At 37.3% G+C, this 26,667-nt stretch overlaps 1 protein-coding gene across 1 annotated transcript in view; it reads right to left on the reverse strand.

Moving 5' to 3' along the window:
- Positions 1-26,667, reverse strand: part of SEMA3A (semaphorin 3A) — a 339,746-nt gene that overhangs the window by 229,195 nt on the left and 83,884 nt on the right. Inside the window, exon 2 of the mRNA XM_075081518.1 lies at positions 18,124-18,190. The gene's annotated coding sequence lies outside the window, so the exon portion shown is untranslated. The remainder of the gene's footprint in view (positions 1-18,123; positions 18,191-26,667) is intronic.

Genomic DNA, 26,667 nt, shown 5'->3' on the forward strand with positions numbered 1-26,667 from the left:
TGTCTGAGAGATGACTGAATTTCCATAATGGAGGTATGGTATTTCTAGGCGTAGAAACTTGTACAGACATATACACACATATGTGCCTGTTTATTTGTACTAATTGCTTGGATATGTGGATAGATGCACACACATACTCAGAGCTGTCCTGGGATAGTCTTTTCGACATAAGACAATATTTTTCATATTGGATTAGTTATAGCATTTTCTGAAGAATTATGTAATATGCAAAGCAAAAAAGAACAAAACCTGAGAGGGTTTAATTAAGTGACATAAGAGGCCTATGGCAGAAGTGGGAACTTAACTCAGGTCTCAAGATTTCAGCTTTCAGCATGACATAATTTCTTTCCATGAAGAAACATTATGTAATACAATGCAGAATATAAAACAAAGATATAGGTAATATAATGAATAATATGTAATTAAGAATATATAATAAAACAAATATAATGATCTAATCTAATATCATATATGAAAAGAAAATTATTTTCTGGCTAAAATAAAGTACTAAATCTATCACAGTGTATGTGTCAACAGAATATTGTGTCTGTCACCTGGTGAGCAGGTAGTGGTGCGGATTCGTCCAACAGGGATAAACCAGGTACCCTAACCTTCACTCTCTTTCCACCCTACAGCTGCCCATTTGCCCTTTATTCTACCCAGCTATGGCTAAGGCTAAAGTTGTCATAGCTCATTAAGGGACCCTTGACTACATTGATGAAGACTACCCCCCTCTTTGTATCCAAACCACAGAAGGGTGTCCTCAACTTTTACTATTGAAACCTACCATTGAAACTAATTTCCATATATTTCATCACTCATATTATTCGCATGTTGATGTTGTAATCATGTAGCAATATGTGCCTGTGGTTTTCTTTAGAGAGGGAGCTTCACTTATGGTTTGACATGTCTCTGCTCTCTCACCATACAATTACTTTGCAAGTATTTTGGCAGAGGGCAAGTGAGAAGGGATGGTCTATTTATTAGGAGAGAGGACAGTTACTCTGAAAAATCTGTGGCCTGGTGCTTTTTCTGTCACAGACTTTCTATGTCCCCCTGTTTTTTCCATCAACAAAACTGCAATAATATTTAATGAACTCAGAAGAGTATTGTGAGGTTGAACGTAGCACTGTGCATTGTTTGTAAACTGCTTGGAGATTTTTGGCTAAATGGTACTGTAAAAGTGCAAAGGAGTTAATTGAAACTACAGGAGTCAATTCCTAGAGTGTCTCTCTGTGTTTATGAGCAGATTTTTCACCTTGCCCTTGTGGAATTTGAAGATGTAAAAAACACACTCAGCCCCAAAGACCCTACAATCCCAATAGAAAGTACAGATGAAAGGGCAGAAGAAGTTAAAAACTGTCATCCCCATTTGACAAAGGGAGAACTGAAACATGAACAGCTTAATATATTTGTTTTGGGATGCACAGGAACAAAGCAGCAGATGCAGGGATGTGAAGGCAGGTTTCCTGAACCCCATCCCAAGTGCTTCATATAGAAGATATTCTGGATAACACAGTTCCTCTACAGTCTCCCCACTGCCCTGCCATTAAGTTGAATTACTGGTTTTACTGGTGTTAGAAAGGTAAGAAATAGTCCTTTGAAAACCGACGCCTAGCCTGGGAATGAATACAGCAGCATGTTTTCTCACCTTCTTGTTTAGCTAATTCCCTATTTTTTCTCTTTTTCTTTCTTTTTTTTTTTTTTTTTTTTTTTTACCATGGAGCTCATGAAACTCTTTGGTTTCGATAGTGTTTTTTATTATGAGGGTTTCTTAAGGTAGCTGAAGTGGCTGAAAGCAGGGCTTGCTGAGGAAGTGCTCAGCCATGGCCCACTGGTTGATGTCAAAAGGCCAGCATCTGGTACCATTCTCTTGGTACTCAATTGCTTCTTTCTTTCAGCTCTTTTCAGACGAAGGTACAACTTGAAAAGTGTACTTTGTGTTATAAAAGCCCTAATAGAATGGCAGCTTTATGTGCATAAATCTGTTCTCACTGCCAACACCACAACTTAGCCAAATAGCAACTGCAGTCACAATACGAGGAGGCCAAAGTTTTCTAAAACTAAATCCGTCACCTCTTCTCGTGCAACTAGCTGCCTACAGCCCTGTATATGACCTTAAATTTGATTCTCCCATTGTACACAAGCTAGAGAAAAAAAATTACAAAATGTTGATTGATTGTACTATAGATTTTCTGCATTTTTCTTTACTTTTTTTTGCATGTTTTTAACAAAGTTATATATATTCCTTTATATAGTAAGGAAAAAAAGCCAAAACAATGACAGAGCCACAGTTAACTGTCAGCAAATCTATGTAATACTCAACTGTCACAATTTACTAATCTGAACAAAGGGAATTTCATTTTGATTTTATTGAAATACAAAATTTCCTCAAATTAAAACCAAATGAATACATCTTTATAGCCAAACTGAGACTCTACCAAGACAGACAGCATCAAGTGCTAGTTCACACAGTAGGGTCAGCACTCTTTCTTCACTGCCTTTGCCAATGTTTATGTTTTTTTATAATCAGGAGAAAATCAAAGCCATGTGGACACCTACAGGGAAAACAGCAGGTCTCAAAATGTTGTTGGCAGGGCAAAATTTGTGATTCTCCCATGGCATTTCACTTTTTGTCAGCTTTGTTTAAGTTACATTTTCATGTTAATTTCTTTTATTTTCTAAAGTAGTTGGGGCTGGAAACAAATTTTCCCATTGTTTTTATAGAATTTTAGAGCAGCCTTTCCCAGGTGGAACTCTATAAAGAAAAGCTTTATTTTAATCCACAAGCCTAAATCTAATATATAACCTCTCCATTCTTCTAAGGCATAGGCTAACACAGCAGGTGTTTCAAGTTCCTGGGAGATGCATTAAATAGACAAATTTAAACCATTCATGATTAATAAAAATGGTGGGTTTTTTCCATTTAGAAGGAAAGGAGAATATGAAATTGCAGTTACCATACTATAAATATACCTTTAAAATATAAATAGCCCTCATAACACCTGTGTGTGGGGAAACAAAGTAATATTCTAGAGCGTGTTTAATAGAACAAGACAAAAAAACCTCACGATTAAATGAAATATTGAAATGCAAGTGCATAGCGGTCATAATTTTTAAAACAGGGTCCCAAAATAATGAACAAACAGCCAATAACTAGAAAATCACCTGAAAGATTGAATTCAAAGGGCTTATTAAAAATATCAAATTTACCTTTTAAAAGACCTGAGTAATTACATACATCACAATATGGCACACAGGGCACACGGAGAAAGCATGTGCTGTAAAGGCCTGAACAACCTACGTCCGTATGTGTGCAGAAAACACGGCAGGTTCCTAAGCACATGGAGGCATAAATGTCCAGGAGAGGGAGCCTGAAAGCAGTTTGCAATGCACCATTATGGACCTGCCTTGCTTTGACAGTGTTGCCTATCTTGCAATTTGTCAGCAGAGGATCTGAATGGATCAAGGGTTAATGGGACAGGCCACGTGTTAAACCCAGTTGGCACATCATTCCAAACAAAGCCACTGGACTGCGGGATTTGAATGCTGTCTTTGCTAGGTATCAAACCACTTCCTTAGGCACTAAGAAAAAATGATACACACTTTTGTCCCTCACTCTTACAGACTTGTGTAATACATAGCTACAGCAGGCCTGAGAATGCACCCCAGAGCTGTTGTTTATTAGATTGAATGAAAAAATATGATTTGGGCAGAAAGATTTTGGATTTTTTGTTCTGTTTCTTTTAAGTCAGAAGAGATAACTGGGGATAGATTCCAGGGTTTATTCATGTGAAAACAACTGTATAAACAATTTGAAGTTCATCAGCCTGTATTATGTGTGCTTAGACTGAGTGCTGGGCGTGGTGCATTTACCCGTTCTACACACGATGGGATGGTGATTTAGTTAGTAGCTACAGATTGGATGTCCAGTTAATGTCATCGTTTGATAGGTAAATCTTTTGACTGATACATGGTTAAGCTTACTGGAAACAGACATTGGTCTAGATCCCTGGAAGTCCCTTATGAATCCAGTGGGTGGTTATTTAACATCTTGCTTTCTGATCCCGCTTAGTCTACTGTCGATACTGTCTGCCAGGTAGAGAATTAATCATGGTGAGTCACTATTTACAATGAAAAGAGTGCAGTTATCCAAGGAGGCTTCAGTGACTGCAAGCCAAATCCCAAGTAAACTTTGTGATGTTGCAAGAGCAAAAACAATCAAGAATAAAAACAATACCTGTGGATTCCCTGGATATAAAGGAAGCTACAAGGAGTACTTTGGTTTTCCTTCATGGAATGGAAATATTCAAGGGGATGCTAAAAGGAAGAGTTCAGGGCAATTGGTATGAGCAAAATGCCTCTGCCACTTGCCTTCTGAAACTAAATGGACTCTCCTCCCACTAAGACAGAGGAGACATATAAGTGCTTCAAAGATGTCTGCTAACCAATATGCATTCCTCTTAATCCTGTAAGGTCTGAGATCCAATAGGTCCAAAACTCTGAGTTATCCTTACCAATATAAGCTAAGTATTCTGCTGGCTTTGAGTGTTAGGGACATTGTTTTCTCCACTAATTTTTTTACGTGAATAAGATATGGGGTTTTTTAATCCAAGTTGTCTTAAATATCTGAAAAGTTAGTTGTGGTTGTTAGATTAGCTATGGGGAAATAAGTTACGGTTCATAATGTAATACACATAGTGGGTTTCAAACGATCTTTAAAGAAGCTCAGAGAAAAACTTATATAAAAATGCTTAGATATTGGTTTGCTTTATATTTGTGTTCATACACAGAAAACAAGAAGCATACATAACAAGGACTTGATGTTTCTCCAACTATCTAAAACAGTATTTCGTTTTAAATATTTCCATGTGTTTATGAAGCTGAAATATTTTTCTGCAAACAGCCATGATATATTCCCTCTTTGAAGTCACTAGGCACAATGAATAAAAAAAACCCCACCAGAACAATAACACTGAGATTTTGACTATAGAATATTTTAGGAAACAGGGTTATATCTTCAGGGAGGATAGCTATCGGGAGGGTATTGCAGAGCAGACACAGCAATTACTTGTGATATGTTGTCATTCTTCTCATGATATCTCAGGTCAGTAAAAGCTTAATTCAATGACCAGTCCTCATTAAATAAGGTGATACCCCTTTACAGTTAAAACGACAAAAGTAACAGCCTGTTTTACAGAGTGACTTGAGCACATTCTCTGAGAACCTTTGAGGAAGGAGATACTCAGACTGGCTTGAAGTCCTTAACTCATTGTGAAAGTTCATTATACACCACATCTAGTACATGACTTAGAGTTGTCCGGATCCTAGACTAATTTTTATTTTTTTCTACCTCTGATAAGTCCACAAGACCAGAAGTGCAACAGAAACACCACAGATGGCATTCTGGTACTATACATTTGTGTGCCTCCATATACCTCAGTGGAACCATGGCAGCTCGCACAAACTGCCAACTGCCTTCATTTCTGCTCTGCAAAATGGATCAGGGGCCATATGTATTTAATTCTAAATCCTGACTTGTGGATCTGTCTCCAGTACATCTGACAGCACTCTTGATAAGTTAACGGTTTTGTGAGTCACGGTTAGTTACAGATCAAGTATCCCAAAGCCTCCCTGCCTAGAAGGAGGAATGAGAAAGGCCACGGACATAATGCCAGACTGTAGAGAGCAATGAAGCTTCAGCTGGTTACATGGGAGATGGATGTTCCCACCCAAACATTGCTGATGGCTCCATTCTGTAAGATGTCAGCAAAGCACTTGAGCACGTGTGACTTCCTGAACACAGAACAACAGGATTTCTCATCTGCCAATACACCTTGTGTTAAAAAGGCACAAGCAATTGCTTGCAGTCAGCTTGCCTCTAAGTCTTTGCCGCAGAGTTCTTTCACTCCGTGCATAGACAAATCAGGCACATCGAAAAGCTGAACTTCAGTTAGGATTTTGAAGTAAATAGTTAAGAAATAAAGGAAATTTTGTCTTCAGGGCTAGAAAAACTTTGTCTTTGGTGTTACTCCCATGTGATCAGTGGAGCTATAACAGGGGTGAATTTTACTTGGCATGTTTAGCCAACACTTAATCTAAAATGAATATTCTTACATTTAATGCCCTAACCAGCCTCTTTCACTTTGTAGGGTCAGAAAATGGGAGCTGGTGTCACTGACGAAACAGAATTTCTTTTAAGGAAAATGCAGGAAATTTGACCTCACTTCTAATTTGCTATGCACTAATCACAAAGTGCCACTTTGTTCATTAACCAGATGTTGTCATATGATTGCAGTTTAAAAGTGACCCCACAGTCCAATCACAGCAATCACTAGCAGGTTAGATTTGATTTAAATAACGCCCCTTCTTGAGTTAAAAACAGGTGTAGTCTCACCTAATTGCCCAACTCCGTACCCTGCTGCCAAAGGCAAGCAGAAGGTTATTCCAGTGTGATGGCAGGTGAGCGACTTTCACATGTTATTATTAAGTAATTAAGATAAAGACATCTTAACAAGGGCTACAGTTCTTGGTGGTTTCATAGGAGCCTTTGTGAAGCCAGGTCTGGAGATAGCACATAATATTTATTACCAAAAATCAAAACAGGGATTTGGTTTCCAAATCTTAGAGTTCTTACAATTACCATACTTCAAAAATTTATTAAGAAATAGTGACACAGGAAAATAAAGTATATTTGCTGCTGTGAAAATGCAGAAAGGCAAACTAGGTACAAAACACGAGAGGAGATCCTGGTTCTCAACAGCTACCTCATTGCTCTTGCAGTCATTGATTTCATACAATTCTTTAGAAACTAGTCAAACTTCACCCTAAAATTAGTCTGGTTTTTTGTCCCCTAATTTTTTTATTTCCATTTTTCCTTCCTTATTCTGTTTGGTATTTTGTTCCTGGTGTTTTGATGGTAAATTCCAAGCAAACAAAGTCAAGATAATACTACTAATTTTTCTAAGTTTTCAGAGGGAGTCTAGTGGAATAGCTGTTTTTGAAAACTGACACTATCATTACGTTAATAGACAAAAATATATTTAAAACAGTGGAAATACATCTTTTCAAACCTATCTGAAAGATTTGCTCTGAAATTCCATGAAGATATTGTATTTGCTGCATTGAAGTTGGTAGTGTCACAGCAAACTACAACTTAGGATAACACAAGAGACGATTTCTAAGCTTTTATCTAGACTGCACAGAACATACAGTGCACTGGCACCCCGATTCCTCAGCTGGCTACAAAAAAAGTTATAGCAGAGCACACTGTGACTCCCCACCATCCCAGGTGGATGCATTTCCTTTCCAAGGACAGCAGGGCAGGGAAGGAAGTGCATGAATCTCACTTTTATATGGCTTTGATGGTTTAGACAGAGACCATGTTAATTCTGTTTTTCCAGACTTTTTTTCTTTTCTTTTTTTTTTTTTTTTAAAGAACCAGCAAAATTCTAAGAAGCATAGCATTGAAGTCACCTTTGAGACTAAATTTAACTTTTAAAGATAGTTTGGGCATGTGGGACTAGACTCTAGCCGTACTATACAGTTGTCTGATTATCCTTAAAAAACACTGTAATCAGAGTTTAATGTCTAATTATAGAAGTGTTTCATGTTCCTAAGAACTTAATTTGAAAAGTTCTTCAAATTTCGTCCTCAGATTCCTATTGCGTCTTTCTGATTATTGCTTTGAAAAAAGAAGCGTTAGCAACTTCATCTAAAGGTCTGGAATGTGAATGTTTCATTGCTGTATGTGAGGTTGTGTCACTCATATAACCACAAATATCTAGGTAAACAGAGTCTAAATTTTAGAAGTCTCAGTACTTTGTATTGGCATTGTGTCTGACTATTCCACTGTAAAATGTAACCATAAATTACACATGCCCTGGGAGTAGGGTGTGAAGTCTAACCTTTTATCTACTTCAATTATTCATTCATTTTTTTCTTTCAAATTTATATTGGCATTATAACTCAGTAACTAGGTGACGGTCATGGTTTATCTCACAGTTTAGAAATACCAGCTTGTTAGATTTCTGTTTTTGTCAGAAAATAAGTGATTTTTATAGACTTTGATTTTAAGTTTTGGAATTGTTGACATTTTCACATTTTTAGATTAAAGATTCCCTCCTTTTCCTCAAGATCAATTTCCATTTCAAAATATAGTTTTCTACAGCTATCCCCTCATCCCCTAAACCTTTTAAGTCAAAATTTATTTCAAGGAAACACTATAGAAGTACCACAATAAAGATGTTTGATTTATCCAACTGGACCTTCAGTGTGTAATTTTAAATAAATTAGCCCAAAGCTTTTGACGAAGCTTAGAGCAGAAAGTTCTTCAAAACCTTAAAAATTCTCACTGCAAGAGAACCATATGCCGCCAGGCTTATTAATTCAGCCTGATCTTGAACTGCAAAATTCTTACAACTAACAGCATACAAAAATCTTTAAGATGTTTTGCCCCAGCAGAGCCTTAACTCTGCCTTTCAATCTTGCCCCAGCAAAGCTTACTTAAATCATGCCCCTGAGTCCCTCCAAACCATCACCGGCCACTATCACTGTACTGGTGACAATCAGCACACTCTTCTCTCCCTTGAGCCGCTACACAAGTATCTTTACATTCATGAGAGGTAATTAGTGGCAAATAGCTGAGCAACTTAATTCAGGTGATTGCCACCCATTAGCCGCTTGGCGGGCAGTGTGATGTTGCAGGCTCCAGCCTCTGCAACCTGCTCTAATCACTGTGCTGGCTGCAAGAACATGCAGCAGGTTAGCTGGGGAACTCAGCTGGACCTTAGCCTGTATGGGCTGGGAAAGAAGATGGGGTTGTATGGCTGTAGTCTTAATTTTCAAGACGCAAAGCAGTTCAAAGTAGGCGATACAATGCTATTGGGGTCTTCTTAGGAAAAGGTAAAAACTAGGGACAAGGCAGGAGAAAGGGCCTTTCTCCTCCTGTGTGTGCACATAGCCCAAAACCTGACCAGAATCAGGTCCCTCTGCCACTGGAAATGTCAGGAGCTCCTGTATTAGTCTCTACTGTGCTGTTGTAGACTTCTGCATTCGCAGGACGGATTTGGTAGTTTTCTATGATAAGGGTGCGCTAACTAATCCTCACTTGCTGCCACTGATCGCAGACCTGAAAAGCTCATTCTCAAGAGGGGGGAAACAGTTTCACTGTTCTAATTCTCCTAAATTCTTTATTCCCTCAGGCAAAATAATCAACTAACACACCTGTGGAAAGTGAGTACGGAGCAGAGGCAACCCTGCACAGAAACTCCCCGAAGCCACAGCTGTGCGTGTTGTCACTGGAGTATGCCCAGTGTTTAATGGCACATTAGGTAGGCATTGATCTCAGCCAGTTTATGAGGTCTGTTACAGAATTTAATCACTTACTGCTGAAACCCATGGTGCAGAAATTGCTACTTCCTAAGCTAATCCATTTTCAAATTAGCTTCCAATTGTGACTGATGACCTCACTGCAAATCAGTTTACCTAATTGCTAACACTCACTAAGGGAAGAGAAATCAATCTTTATATCTCTTTCTTTGCCCTATTTTTCTTAATTTTTGAATTCCTCACAGCTTCCTTTCACACTGCTCCAACTGGGAAGATAGGCTTTATGAAAAAGCTAAGATTGCTTAATTGTGTACTGCTATTCAGGAGACAAGAAGGATAAAGGGAAATCAATGACTGCCAGTGCCTCCCTGACAGGGGAGTTGAGAATGCGTATTCATTTGTGCAGCTTTCCTGAAGTGTTACTTAGCATGTATATTGGAACAAGATACAGAGACTTCTGCTAAAATAGACTCTGTTTCTTGATCATTGTGCACAATTACAGGCAGTTAATTTCCCAGTTCATAATTGTAAAGACAAGTCTTAACGAGAGAATGGACACAAAAGTTGATGGAAAGGGAACATCTGATGTCTGTGTAACTTTTAAAAGTGGATAGCATAAGCAATCACAAGTCGCCTCATAAGCCTCTTCTAGATTACTTTTATTATGAGAGGTGGAGGTACTCTTTTTTATTTCCAAGGAAGATTGTAAGTAGAGATGAGAGTGCATAAAGAATACCTTACAAAATCATGCTTCAGTCTGAAGAACAGAAAAGACAACAGATACAGGTACATCCCATTTTAAAAGAAGCTCAGACCTATGTCAAATTATAAGCACCTTTTCTGGGACAAATAAATATCTCAGTTTGAATTCTGCCCAAATTTGATGTCATTGAATTCCAAGCTGATACATCATTAGACCTGACACATTTATATGTAACATATATTCTACATGGGAGGATAAAATGTATAGCAATGTACAATATACATATACATATATTTATGTTTTGATGATAAGCCCTATCTGAGTAGCATGGAAACTTATATCTATTTTTTATTGTATTACAAATCAACTAAAACTAAGGAATTATACTAAAAGAATGAAAAAGGAAAAAATAGCTGCTTAAATCTAATTCAGTAAAAGAAGTCATATAGACCTATCCAAGCTGTTCTTCAAAGCAGTCAGCACAAAATAAGTAAATATTAAGTTCATCCTACACTGACTTAGAATAGAAAGCTGAGAGAAAAGGATCTCTGTGCAGCTGAGTGAGGGACAGTACAGATTTCCATTTTGCTGCGTCAGCTGGCTCAGAAGCAAATCTGCATTTCCTCCTGGAGAGATACAGATGTACTTTTTTAATAACAAAGTAGCCAATATGTCTCTAAATATGATTATCATAACCACATATAACTTGTTGTACAACTATGTTCAGCTTCATAGGTAGGGCAGAAAGCCAGAAAATGTGGTGAACATATCCTCTTCCCCAACCCCTTGACCTACTAGTGTGATGTTTATCTTCATGCTGACATTCCTAAAAATCTATATTTCCCCCTTGAATCCAGCTACTATATATTGAGAACAGAATAGCAGCTAATGTTCTTTTGGCATTTTAGAAACATTTTTTCCTTGCATAAATTGCCTTGCTTTTGCTTTACTTTTGTATGCTGCTCTCTTCGTTGAGACCACATGTTCTTTCTGACTGTGTGACTCTCTGCAGCTACTCCTGGTTACATGTTAAAAAAATCCCAAGGAAACATTGTGGCTTGTGGTTTCAAATGTCAGTTTTACTATGTCCCTGAAGTTTAGACATGAATGACATGTTGACCTTTGAAGTAGCATTGTCCTGGGACATAGCTGAGATTTTCTATTAGAGTGAGGTTTGCCTTTAACAGAAGAGGAATGTTCAGATAGACTGATTGCTACTTGGCCCCTGGCTAGGCTAAAAGTACAGCTTTCCCTCTCAGGCCTAATTCCTAGCATAGGAATGTAGAGACAAAAGGAAACACAATAGGGAGATAAATCTAGCAGAAGTTCTTCCGAGCAACTTTATAGAAGTTTAAGCTATAAATTGGAACACATAATTTTTTTTTTCATCCATTTTGCCTGTGCCTAATATATCAATAAAATATGCAATGCTATTCTGAAATTTAGATAGATTGATGAGGTATTTTTTCTTGGGGGAGATGTTTTGTGAGAACTCTAAAGTAATAGGATAAGGTATAGCTTATTTTCTTAAGAGTTCTCTAATCAGTATTGGTACACAATTCAGATTCCAAAATATTTGGACCCTCACTGAAACAAATAGAAGTGTTGGAAGAACAGAAATGCACTAGTGACCTCAGAGCAATTTGTAATATTCTTAAGTGTTGCTTCCAAGTACTAAAATCTTTTAAAGTGGTGTCTAGCTGTTTTTCTATGATATCTGGGGGTAAACTCTAGTCTTTATTTATCTGAGCAGGGGTTCTCCTTCAGTGAATCTCATAATATTAAAGAAGCTAATTAAATTAAGTAATTATAAAAGGTACTAGAGACCACACCCATGAAACCAAATTCATCTGCTATCAAGAACGCTCAATGTCATTGTAAATTTCCCATCCTATTTCAAGGACCCTTCAGAAATGAGGTTTAGTCAATGTTCCTGTAAATTTCGGTTTTAGATAGGACCTCCAATGAAGGAATCAAATGTGGTAGCGGGACTCCTATCAGGAAGTAGGAGGATACCATCAAAATACACTAAGTACTTGTAATTGCTCTCCAACAAGCACAAATTACTATGACAGTACACAAGACAGTGATCTGGAACATAAAAGTAATCTCTTATTAGCATTTGTCTCCTTCCATCTCTCAAAGCCTGGCAAAAAAAATCCCACCATAATTAAACTCAAAACTGCAACCCAGACATGTGACCTAAAGAAACAGCAGAGCAGAAAACAGTGAAGTTCAGATGGAAGAAGGAGAAAAGCAACAATGTAAGGAAAGGCAGCAGAAACAAAGGACCCCTAAATTACTCCCCTCAGGATCACATTAGCTCAGAAACTCACGTTGCACAATCATGTTCTCAATAAAAAATATTATACAGAAAGGATGTGGTTGATTTTGCAAATACTTATTTGAAAACCAGTAAACTGATGCAAAGATAAGATATGGAAGGGGAGAGGGAAATCAGTGACTTCATCTTCCATCTACATATAATCACAGCTTTTAACTTTTTCTGAGCCTTAGTGTGCTAAATCTAGGAAATTATTTCTCTAGAGTTTGCTGCTCACTAACCAGACTAAATCATCCTCCACATTACACGAATATAGGGGGGGTTTTGGCTGTTTTTCATTTAGACCCATGTATGTTGGCTTATCAAAGCCTCTGCATGGAAAAGAAAATACTTTAGATGCACACAGTGTGAGGACTGGCAGATACTTGACAGTACTTTGGAACCAGAATACAAAGCATCAAAATTTGCAGCAGAAATGGAAAAATCTCAGAAACAGAAGTCATTGACTCTTCAGTGTAAGAAAAACGTTCAGTCGCCAGCATTTTCAATAAACTCCAGGTTGGGCAACTGAGACTATGGCTTTGGTGCAAGAATACCTCCCTTTTAAAGACAAAGAAAATAGAAATTTCTTTATAAAGCTAAACTTCACTCAAAGGTAATGGCCTCATCAAGGCATGGTAGTATGCAGGGCAGCAATTCTGTGACCCTTTCTGCTCACAACCTCAGCACCCTCTCAGATGAATGTTCCTTCCCCCCCCTCACTTTGTAGAAGGAACTATAATGAGGAAACTGAACATTTGCAAAGGAGAACTGAAAATGCTACTTTATCTGATGAATGTAAAATAACTTGTATTAGATAATTCAGTTTTAATCAACTGTATTTTTAAAATAAAAAAACCCGCCTAACCAACAAATACGTTTACACTCTTCAATCACTGTAAGTGGTACAAGAATGGACATAATTTATGCTAGCTTTGAAGCTTTTTTACTCTCCCACAGTGATGTGAAATAAAACTGAAATCAGACCTGTTGTCATTTTTGTATAAATTGGCCATTAGAACAAAAAAGAATTTTGTTGTGACTTCAAAACTAGGCTCGTATCTGGGAGAATTTACAGAATGAGTGTCAAGATTTTTCCTGTTAGACATTATCTGACTATTGATGGGTTTCATAATCACATCATGATTCTGGCTCCATCATTCTGGAGTACAATCCTCCTAAGAAAAAAGATGTATCTGCATAAAACATGGATTATATATTCCAATATTTGTAAAATGATAAATTATCTACTGCAGCTTTATGGGACAACACTAATAAGTAAGACTGAAAAAGTGCAACTACTGCTTAGATAGTTTGAAAGAAATGAGAATTACTGGAGTTCAATGGGTATCTCTTAAAGTTCTTGGAATTAAGTCTAGTATTGTACTAAGTAGAGCAGAAAGCATATGATGGTGAAATATCTATATTATCTTTCTTTTTTAAAAAATTTTCATTATCACAAACACACCAAAAAGATATGCATACAAGAAAAGAGAAGGAGAAACACAGTATCTACTATGCTGCTGTCATGACTGACATTTTAATTGGCTCACAAGTGTATGGGGACTGCTGTATGTTTAGACTTAATTTCCACATGTACAATACAGCCATTACAACTAGTCTCTTCTACATCTGGGAATTAGTTTATAGCATTGCAACTGTTGCTCATCTGGTCTTCTGCTGTCTTTGCCATGAACATGAGTCTTGACAGAGAAACTGTGGCTGGATAAAATAGCTAGCAGATATTAATGTGGTCCCCTTAGGTATACTAGTTGAGAACATAGCTCTGTAAGCAGAGAGAAGCCCAAACCACAGAGTTTAGAATTGGAGGTAAATAAAATAGGGACTGCAGACTTTGAGTGCTGCTTCTTGTCTTGGAACAGGAAAGGCAGGGTGGGTGAAAGGTACAGTAGGGATGGCAGCACATAGAAACAACAGCCAGCGCTGGAACCCATCTCATGAGGACTGCTGTTGTTCAACTGCAACTTTCAGGGCACATACACGGAGCAAAGGCTACCTGCATTACAGCTGCTTGGGACTTCTCCAGCAAAGCCCCTTTTCTATCCAAAAATTATGATTCGTTAGAACATTTTTTTTTCCTAATGAAAACTAATAATTTTCAAGAACATTTTTATTTGAAACTTTTCTCAGATAGATCCATCACAGAATATCCCAAAAGAGTACATTTGCCTTGACTGTACTTCTACTTAGACAAAACACGAGAACAAAGAATTAATACATGTGTGTCATGGTCCAGTGAAGATAATTTATATAGATGTGGAATAGCAATCAGAAAGACTGTATCTCTCCAAGTATATAGAGCACAGAGAGAGCGACGTCCTTGGAGACACTTCACAAAAAGTCCTTTGCCCCATCCCCCTCTTAAGGGATCATCATGATCCAAAAAAAAGGGTGAAGGTTGCACTGCAGTCTCCCACATCCCCTGAGATATAGAATGATCTTCCACAGAAATTTCACTCTTTCATCGTCATCAAGCCAGCCAGACTCTGGCTCAATATTTAAGGATTTCCACAAACAGAAACAGTTGCAATATAAGCAAAAAAAAGAGAGTGATTTTATTCTAGGATTTATCAAATACATGAGAGAAAAAGAGTGTTGTTTTGCTTTGCTTTTTAATCATAGGTGATCTTCATAACTATTGAGCTATTTTAGAGCATTCACATATCGGTATTATTAGGAAAATAAGGAGGTAGGGCTTTGGAGGTTTGGGGTTTCTTTTTTTTTTTTTTTCCCCTATCGTGTTTTTCCTTTACACAATTTGATTCAGCATGATGAAGAAAATAAAACAAATCCCCAAACCCTGAAATCTTTCAGAAACCAGAGTTCCAGTTTTCCAGCCAGCCCTCATCCTCATGGAGGCCAAATGCTTTTGTCATGTTATTAATTCAGTCTGCACAAGAGGTTGTGGTTCTCTTGCTAGAGGAACTCTGCTATGAAATGTGGTGCCAGAAAAACTGACAAGTGCCCTCCCTCCCAGTACAATATTTTGGAGCGAGGAAGCACAGAGCAGAAGGCGGACTCTCTGTGGGTTGTTGGGGGATGGTTTGCATAGCGCTTACACTTCTTTGTGGTGTGGTTTGAAGGGGGAGAAAGTTGGAGCATTTCAACAGCCCTTCTCTCTCCCTCTCCTGCAGTTTATACAGGACAAAGAGAAACCTAGCACTTTCCTGCCTTTTCTACCATCTTAGAACAAGGTCTACTAGCAGATTCTAATAGATCATGCATTACAGCCAGCGTCTGGGAACACATATAGGAAAGGTTTTGGCAATAAAATAAAACCAAATATTTCATGAGGATGAATGCTCAGTTTCAGATGTTGTTTTAAACCACATTCAACTATATGAAATGTGTGGTTTTCTATATTTTTTTAAAACCTTCCTCCCCCTCCCCACCCCCACCCCCCCTTAAAAATACCTGAGGACTATTTTTAATACTTCTTTCACCTTTCAGGTAAATATATTAACAGTCATATTGACTACTGTGAACACAAGCGTTAGATCTTGAGAAGATGATTGAAACCCTAATAAATTTGAAACCGTTTTCAATTAGTACACAGGAAATTTACTTTGTGAGCCATGACTTGTTTTATTAGTGCCCTGGAGGGCAATTTAGATTGGAAAAATCAGGACATCATTGTTTGCCAAAAAAAGAAAACAGATACTTAGCTTTCATCTATAGTCTTGGATACAGCCACGAAAATGGGACTAAAATATTATTGAGTATCAAAAGTTATTTATACATTGGGGTCAGTCATAGTTCCAGAGTGTTGGAAATGACATTCATCCCATCCTAAAGCGCGTAGTTAACTTGGAAGTTTGCCACTCGTTAACATACTGCTTTTACTTTTAAATGAACCCAAAGTAAATCCTTTATATTACATTTTTAATAGGTACAATTAAGATATGGGAACAGTTGCTCAAGAAAGCAGGAACTTCCTTAAAATTATCATACCTCTCAAACTTTAGTTACCTGTGTTTTCTGTTGGGTTATGTCATATACTCCATTCTCTATTTTTCTTCTCTGTTATTCCTCAGGTTCTCAGCTAGCCAGGAATAAAAAACTTACATCAAAGGCATAGGATAGAGAGAAGTAGGTACAGATAGGGGCTCCTGCCAGTGCATAATCCCTTCTAAAAATACCAATAGCAAGATCAACTTTTATGACTGCAAAATTTGTTCTGCCCATTGCAGTCTGGCCAGTAAGGTGAAGGAGAGGATACACCTTACTGGTGAAACAACTCTTAATATGTCTTTGCTCGACGTACACAAGCATCAACTACAAACAAGTTCCTTGTGTGTTAATATGCCTTGACCTCATCCACCATAATAATGGCCTCTTGCACTGTGGTCTATGATATTTCAGTACTTTTTAATCATAGCCACGTCAGTGTCTTTCACACTTCAGCAAGCTCCTTCAAGTGATGCCAAGCTCAGTTAGATTCAGCAGCACTAGAGCATGGCTTAAACACTTAGGGCTAAATTATCATAACCCTTTCTTGGTTGTGAAAGGGAGGGAGAAGTCTCCCCTCCTTTTTCCCCCACTGTGAATGTAACTGCAGGGGGAAAGGACAGGAATATAAGACCTTTGTGCACCTTGCTCCATATGCAGCAGCTGATACATACAGTATGAAACAAAATTCTGCAAGAAAAGAGGTGAAGTGCTTCAGTCTTTTCACCAAAGCATATACTGGAAGGATATGACTCCAAGCAAGTATTCATACCATTTAATGTTAGGTTTCCTCTGTACAATGAGCACACTGTAATTAGGTAAAAGAGGCTGCTCCAGAAAATAATGCAGAATATCTAAATAAAACTAGTACCCAAAGCCTACCTCTGTGAGAACAGCCTACATGAATAGTGACTATTATTACCCCAGGGTTCACACAAGTGAAATTACCCCATAGTCAGTCACAATTCCATTAAAAAAGGGAACATTAAAAAATGCAAGGGCATTTAGTAATGAATCTCCAGAATCATACAGGTTTTGCGAGGGTAATAAAAGGCCTTATGGTTTTCCTTTCCCATGTGAAGTTTTCATCTTAACAATTTGTGCTTCTCAAATCAATCATAAATGCAGTATCTGAACTCTTACACCTGAAACTACGTCAGACATGCAAATAAATATCCAGCCAACAGCCTAACTTGCAAGAGTGAACTCTTGTAAATGTTGCTTCCTTCAGAACAAAAAGGCTACCAGGTGTGAAAACAGCGTTTACAGTTCAGACGTGCAGTGTACTTACAGTCCTATTGCACATTCACACTCTGGACGCATTGACCCTGAGGCAGAAACTCTGTAGTCTCAATTCCCAGCTCCCCAGGAGGGAGGGACCCTGGCATACTCGCCCACTGAAATTTCCCCAGTAAAAGCAAACTACACATATGGCATCCTAACGAGCTGGGTCTCACCTCAGCAAGCAGGCATGACACGGTCAGGACTCGTATCAAGGACCAGACCATAGGGCACGTCATGGGCTGCACCCATGCGTTATTATAAACACGGTATGTATCTGTCTCCATCAAATCAGCTGTGTCCGTATGAACTTCTAGGTGAGGCTTTAACAGAAGATTAATCAAAACTAGCATTCCAATTCTTTACTTAAATTTCAGAGTCATGGTTAGGATTTTTAAGGAACATAGCAATTTTGCACAGAAGTCTTCTTTACTGGGAAACAAACAAGAACGAACCATTAGCTTTAACTTATTTAAATACATTAAAAAAATAAAAAAAGAAAAGAAAAATAACTTACCTCACACAGCCACAAGTGTGTAATGGTCAAAGTAAAATTATCCAGTTTGATGTCTCTTTTGATACTCCTAGAGGAAAATAATTTTATAGGTGAAAAATACAATTAATTGACATAAAAAGAACCATAAAAGATTACCTATTTGTTTTGAAAAGTAAATAAGAACATAGTAAATCACCATAGCATTGCTTTAAAGCATCCAAAGCCTTGACTATATAACAGGGAACATTCTAAATTCAATACGATTTGGGAAAGTGCATGGCAGGGGGCTTGTGATGAAACACAGCCATATTGCTCTTGTATAAAGTATCAGCCTTTTTGCTGTAATGAAGTGAAGTCATCTTGGTTTGCAACTGCAGTTTGTTAGGATTGTCTCATTAATAGAACACCCCCCTCCCCAGCCCCAAGCCTCTAAATGCATCAATTTTTATTGGAATGAAGTTACATCTCCTTATAAAGTCAAGCTGAGACATAAGGTATTGAACAAAATTAGTTTCACTTTTTGAAACATTATAGCATAGTTTTAGTTTGGCCCACTCATTTAATCTTGCTTAGGAAAAGGGGAGCCGGGAATGCTTATTTGGAGAGGGGGCATGCAGTTTTGCAGCACCGTATGAATAACACACGGCACAGGTGTGGAACATCGCATAAATAACCTATGGCAAAAAAGCAGCAGACAAGAGCACATGCCAGGGAACCTGATCCTACATCAGTCAGAAATGCTGTAGCACAGATGTCAGGTCACTTTGACTAGGAGTTAGGCAGAGCTACTACGCACTTTTTGGACCCGCAGGTCTACTCAGACACGTATGTGGGCATCCACAAAGGCTAACTCCAGCCAAGGAAAGTTGATCACAAAGCCAGGTTCATACTGGAGTAGCTCAGAGCACCTAACTTTAAACTTCAGCTGTGAAAGACCCTCACTGTCTTCACTGGAAAAACTCAGATAATTCAACTTCCTGCACTAACCTCTGACTATAAGAAACCCTCTTTCTCCATCCAGTCTGTTCCTTTTTTTTCTCCCCTCCCTGAAAAGGTGCAATTAAACAAGCTAAATGAAAAGTAATTAAGACTTTCTACAACTCATTAACAAGAAATGTGTTCACATAAATGGACCTTCTGGGCACTGGCACATAACCTGCTGGCAACATGACAGATTTACCACTGCCTGATGCCTATCACATGAACATGAACACCCTGGCTGCATTTTCCTGCTCTGGGACCTAGAGTACACCCTGGATTAAGAGACGCTAAAGAGTAACTAGGCTATGGATGAACAAAGAAATAAACTTTTCAATACTCTCTATGGAATTTATCCGTGAAAGGTCAAGTCCAAATGGAACTAAACCCAGTTTGGTCTACAGTTGGTTCATTTCTCTGAACATTTAAAATTGAAGATTTCTGTTTGGAACACATTGACTCTGATGGTTAATTCTGTTAGATTTCTGATGGCAGATTCTATGGGACCCTACAGATTTGGAGGATACATCTTGCGTTTTAATATGTGCTTGCACAATGACTAACATTCCTTGGCAAATAAGTTAGTAACATTCTCACGTAAAATTATGCAAGGTCTTGCCTGTTACATGTGAGTATAGTTTTTACAAAAAGTTTCTATATTTGGATCATGATTTACTGTTTCACTGGAGTGCTCTGGCTTTCTGAGTGTGATTGACACACTAGGAACTATGCTAAAAAAATATTTTTTGAAATAATGAAGAAGCAAATGAGATTACAGGATATTTTTCTTATATAAACGTATTACAAGAAGTTTGCTGAAAGATAGTCTAGCCTCTAGTTTTAAAGAGCTGGCAGAAAAAAAGTCTCATCCAGTGGAAGAAACCAGTGCTGTGAACTTGCCCACATCAGCTGTCAAACAGAAGCCAACATGAACAATTAATTAGAAAAAATGTTTTAATATTTCAAAAATACAAGAGTTAATCTTCTGTAACATAGACTGTCAATGATTTAAAATGAAATAAATTACCTTATCTGCTAAAGAGAACAAAGTTCATAAGTCTTTTTTTTAAAAAAAAACCCAAACCATTCGATAGCTGCTGATTTGCTCTCCAGGGGTACTCTTTTTTTTTTTTTTTTCCCCTGTAGCAGTGGTGTTCTTTTCAGGCAAAAGACACATTTCAGACCTTACTCTGCCTTGTGTTAAAACCTGAACAAAGCCCACTGAAGGAAGTGGAAGATATTTCAATGAGCTATGAAAGCAAGACCTGAACTTGTTGCAAACCCATCAAATGTAACAGACCTAGATCTGTAGAGGCTAACATAGACCATTTAAAAAGAAGACCGAGACAGAATTTGTGATGGATACCTCTATGGATTCTTGCTTTTTATCTTTTCTTAATCTGATCTTCATCAATTATTTGGGAAGACAACGAAGAGTGTTCTAGGAGTATTAAATAGGTTTAACAGTCCAATTCTCCTAGAGCTTTATTAATCACTACACTAGGTCTGTGAACATCCTGCTTATCCAGTCCTCTCTGGACAATGTTTTTTTCCCCTAAAAAAAGGGCCAAAAAATTAACTGGTTTTAAAGCATTTTAAATCCAAAGATTCTTTATTTCCTGTGATATGTATACACATAACTAAACTATTAACTTTAACATACAACAGCTGAAGAAAGCATATTCTTAATTATAGTAGAACTAAAGTGATATTAAAATACTATTATTGTGATGCTTCTGTTAAAGTTCTATCAACACTTTCCAGAGATATAGCAACAGCTGTATTTTTAGAGTTTTATCATCTGGACAGAAAAGCATTCTCCATACTAAAGTTTCCAATTAAAATTCTGTGTTAGAGTGACTATGCTTTTTAACTTCAGATGTGGAAAAGATCCAGAATTTATCTCTAAGCCACAAAAATATAAAATAAATTAAATTATTTCACATCAAGGGTTTCTTCCTGCTTTTTAAGCTGACTTTCTAGCACCACAGAAAATACATTTAAAAAAAAGGAGGTCAGGTTTTTTTTGGGGGTTGTCAGGAGGGGCATCAAAAGTTTCAGCACCCAACATTATTAATCCCTTCTGAAATTCCTATTGCAGGTGCATACATTTCTTTCTTATGTATATGAAGCCCAATCCAAACCTCCCAGTCATAAATTGAATGAGTACCACTGGTTTTAAACTTCTTTACTAGTCCATCTCTCCAGGCAAGGAAGGACTGACAACCTTCTTGTACCTCTTTCAGACATTTTCCTCAAATATTTTATGCCTTAGACACAGTGACGTATAGACCAACCAATCAACCCACCCACATGTACATACACGCAGAAAGGAAAACTAATCTTTGCTAAACAATTTTTAGGATCCTCACAGCTTTTCCTTGTACGCTCCTACTACTTCAGGGCCAATCACAGAAGCCAAACTACCTCCTGCTGTTTTTTACAGCTGAGGTTTCTCAGTCCTTTATAGGCACCATTTGACCCCTTTCCAGCTGGCTCTGATAATCAAATACGGGCAGCCGAGTCCAGCCCTACCTCCCTGCTCCCTGAACAACTGCATGACCATTTAAAGTAGACCACCCTGTTAAATGTCGTATGATTAAAACAGCAGAAAATTTAATAGGAAAATCTGCTCATTTTATTATTTCTTACAAGAAAAAAAGAGAGAGAGAGCAAAGAGGGACCTTTTGTGGATATGATTAACTTTTATTCACTTGAAGTCCAATTTGGAAATAAAATGTTGAACTCTGAGCTTTTGCAGACATACAGCAATTATAAGTTAAGCAGATATTTCACATACACTTTACTATGTTAGTTTTGTCTGTGGGATACTCCACATATGAAGTGTTAGTTTGGGTATTTATTTTTATTAATGGGCTTACACAGACTTGAAATAAATTCAGATGAAACAACTCTTCATGCTTCCATGTTTAAACTCTTTTCTTTTTCACTCTATGATTATTATATGTTATATACAATATATAATAGAAAGGTCTTAGTGATAGGCAAAAGATAATTCCATGAGCTCACATCTGAACTATTGAGCTTGAGATGGACCCTCTGGAAGGAGGGACTGTATTTCCTTGAGAGAAAATGAGGATGTCCATATCCATATCCATACCACCAGCTGTGAGGGCTCCCTCGGTGATGGAGGAAGTGTGAGAAAGATGACTGAGTTTGCAGCATGGACAGGCAATCCTTAGAAAAGCAGAGACCAAACATGGAGAAGCAATGGAAAAGGAGTTTTTTTCCAGGTAACAGGAATCCCAGTGCTGACTGGGAACAAGATCTTGATCTGAAAGCTATCGTGGGTGAGAGGGAGATTTCAAATAATCTTATTTTCATTTCCTTCACCTAAGATCTCTGAGGTTTCTCTGAGTCACTGTTTTTCTTCTGTTTTTTTTTTTTATGTTTTTGTTTTAAATCAAATGTAGTTTTGAAGATCTATCTTTTTTCTCACTCTAAAAGGGTCTCAAAACTGTGGCCAGCTTGAGAGTTCTATCACGGCATGTCATCAAGTACACAAAGTTAGATATGTGAGTCAATACATTTTCCTAAAGGTATTCCTCATTGACATTAAACGCCAATTTTTGCGTAAGAAAGTAGTCCTAAAAGGTGATGTTTGGCTTTGACCCAATGCTAGAATTGTTTGTCACAAAGCCTTGAGATAAGCTGCAAGCAGATTGAAATGTTATGTAAAACTTATTTTTGTGTTCTGCACAGAGATAAACTTTATCCTAGACATAATAATTGTATGATGGGTGATAGCATTTGAAAGTACTCTTTTAATGAAGAAATAGCATTTTATTGTAAATATAATTTTTACTCCCCAAATCATCTCCAAAAATGCATTTCTGAAAGAGTGACTTTTCAAAATTCAACTCACAGACAGACAAAGTCTCTGCTTGTACTTGGACAAAATATATTCAATTCTTGTTAGTCAGGTTTCATGGCTTCCAGTTGTCATAAACATTCTCAGAAGCTATATTATGCATGCTATTGTGTGTGCACATAAAATTTTGGAATCCCACCAGCAGGAAAAGAGATGTAGAAACATTTCCATGTCTTTGAAATTATTGGTGAAAATGAGCGCAGGCATTTCAGAACTGCCCTCATTAATGAAAGCTTTTCCTGGCTGGTGCATATAAGAGCAAACACATTATTCCCAATGAAAAACAGCTTTGGAAGAGTGAAGGAGAAAACCTCATGGGTGGTCTTCTAAGAAAATAAAAGGTTTTATGCTCTAGCTGCATTAAAAAAAAAATACCCAACAAAAAACCATAGCCAATGGCTAGGTACCTTTGAGGCCCTGAGGCACAAGATGCCATATTTGAGTCCTAGAAGACCTATATCTGTTCTCCTCAGACTGATGTAGGGGAATGCTATGTGTTTCCCAAATTTGATTCAAAGTGAATGAAATGATAGAGTCCCTGAACTTGCTGAAGCAGGCTTGCTATGGAGGTGAGGCACAACTGAGAGTTTCTTGGAACAGCAGAGAGCCTAAATTGACTGTAATAGGCTTTGGAATAGGCTTTTACCCTTGAGCAGAGGGCTCCAAGATATCTGATATTCTGGCATTAGCAGGAGCCCAGCCTGACACTTGAGCAATTTAGTTCTTTGCGGAATCTGGCGTTCTGTGTCTGATTCATATTTTTAAATGCTCTGTCTCTGCTTCCTGTCAACCATGCACTACCGTCTTTAACTACATCTTTACTACATAGATACATACACATTTCTGCTCTTTTTAAGATGGACCAATTAAATTTTCTGGTATTTAGGAGAGAAATAGAGTAATGAATAATAGAGTTGTCTTATTCTGGTATAAATTTCATTCTATTTCAGTACACTAGCAAATGCTAGAACTTGGAGGGAGAGGAAAAAGTAGAAACCTGCTAATGCATATTACACATTTTAGCAGAATAGAGAATAGTTTCTAAACTGTTGTCTTCAATTGGCCTTGCTCAGGTCTTTTAACATTTATTTCGTGCAGTCATATAGACAAATAATTTATTCTGATGAATTTTCTGGTTTGATCTCTTTTTATTTATGTCTTCCAAATAAACTTCTATTAAGTGGAACAACTACATTTCTTCCATATTCAAAATTGCCCATGACATTTCTCATCACTCTGTGATAATGTTTCCAGGATGAATGAAAGAGATGCAGAAGCAGATATAACTAGAGATTAACATAACGTAATGCTATGAGGTATTTGACTTATAGCACAGGCAGTGAATGAATCCATCTCCCACACCTCCTACTCTTGGTAAGCTTCCTCTAGGCTCATCTAAACACACTATTGCATAAACGTAATCACATAACTTTGGCATGACTGTGGAATTACTAATTGACTACACTTCTCACTGATGCAAGACCTTCCCTTTCTTTATGAAGTCAGCTTTCCTGCCGATAGATGTCACAGGACATGCAATTTCCTTCTGTAAAGGTCATTAAATGTGACAAATACATAAGCACAATTTGCTTCCTCCCTGAGGCAGGGATCCAGAAATTTTGCATGGGAACCTTGCGCAATACTCTCTGCCAGCTAGTTTGGCAGGTCCAGCCAGCACTAGAAGCATAAACTGACTTGGAGAGATATACCTTTGAAAGTGACTCATTACAACTGTAAACAAAGAACAGCATTGGAGGAAAGATCAACTATTTTAAATTCTTCACTGTGTTTTGTTTTAATTCCATGAAATATTCTGCTACCATGCCATGTTATTCCCTGTACTGCAGAGATGCTAACTGGTGATCAATAAAAAAAGTTTCAGCTCACATTCATGACCTTCATCTCAAGTCAAGCCAATAACAAGACTCCAGGCCATTGGAAAACACCGAGTCTTAAATGACTTAGTAATAAACTTTGGAGTATAGTGGAAATCTTGTCACTGACTTCAGTGCAAATATTTCAAGTTCTTCTGTTCTAACTCAAGTGATATTGTATTTATAACCAAACCTGTTGGTTTGGTTATAAACTAGAAGCTTACCACTTTGAACACAGTCTATATGTGTATTAGAGAAAACTAAGCTGCTGGTGATAATTCAGCAGCTTACATTAGCTTAATTAGATGATCTTCATCAAATTCTAGTACTGACACTGTCCATGTTGTCTTTACTACGGCTGTTACTTTTATTGGGAATTTTATCAAATAGATATGAAGCTGCAACTCTTTTTAGCCCTTACAAATGTCCTGTTCAAGACTAAGGAGCATTAAAAAAACAAACCAAACCCCAAATAAAAAACAACCCCCCACACCCCCTTGCTCTATTTACATATGCTAATCTTTTGAATAGAAATAATAGATGCTTAATCTTCTTGGCATTTAATTCTGAATTATTATTTTATGAAGAAGCCTGTTCCTTCTGTAGAAATAAAACAAGTTAAACCACTTCTCTGCATCAGGAACAACCCTGAGCCTCTGTACAGAAGAGACTGATAAGGATTTCCGTAATGACTGCTAAGGAACCAGGTCTCGTAGATGTATAATAACTCTTAGAAATGTTAGTGAAAAGAAAATATGAAAACAAAAAATGTTATGCTTCATTGTACAGCAAAATATCCTCTTACAGGGAGGATTTTTTTAAAAAAAGAGCAGTTTCTTCTGATTGCATTCTGTCATAAATCATACAGAGAGATGTGTGCCTTAGTCACGCATCAAGGTTGATTACTGTTTCTTTAGGTTTATACAACACAGGCTAAAGATTAGACTTTTTTTATTGTACCTTTTAATAGTAAAGAAAATGTAATATTGCATGCATTTTTCTTTGTTACAGCACATCTGTACAATAAAAGCAATATTTACATCATACAATTTTCTGCTTTTATGAAGAAAAATCTAGTCTTAGCTGGGTCTGCTGGTTCTATTTCTAAGAACACATTTCAGAGGAAGTCCTCATATACGTTAAGATAATAAAATTTTTTCATTATACATTCTGTTACCCACATGCCTATCTACTTTTTGTATTTTAAAAATTGGTTGATCAAGAAAATCTTATAATTTATGTATAGATGAAAGTATCTGGAGAATTAATATTTGCCAATTTAATAATTAAGACCTGCTGAATTCCTGCAGCCATGAGTCAAAGACTTTAAATGCCAGGGTGTGTATAATGATTTTTAACCTCATTGTACTAGGCCAGCCTGAACTATAAGTGGGATTCTTCCTCAGTATAATTCCTTACCAAAGAAAACTCTGTGGGAGGAGAATACATACATCAGCTATTATAGCTATTATAGCTAGTCATAGCTGGCATCAAGAACAGATTAACATGAGGTTACTCAATATTTCTATTAGGTAGAGTTCAGATTTGACATTAGTCATGGGTATAAAGTAAATTTTGACTCTCCTTTGGAATTCAAGCTCTCTGAGTTATCTGCCAGCTCCAATGAACTTACAAAAACAATATTGTTCTATTGCACAAAGGAACGAACACATGGCTAAAACAAAGAAAATCTAAGATTTAGCTGAAGAACTCATAGTGAAATGATCAATGTTCACCGGTGTTTGAAACTTACCAAATTAGATTTATTTCTTAAAAAATGAAAAGCAAAGTGAATATCTAATTCATCACTGAAATAACAGT

This window comes from Phalacrocorax aristotelis, chromosome 1 (assembly GCF_949628215.1).
Source record: "Phalacrocorax aristotelis chromosome 1, bGulAri2.1, whole genome shotgun sequence".
Classification (NCBI taxonomy): domain Eukaryota; kingdom Metazoa; phylum Chordata; class Aves; order Suliformes; family Phalacrocoracidae; genus Phalacrocorax; species Phalacrocorax aristotelis.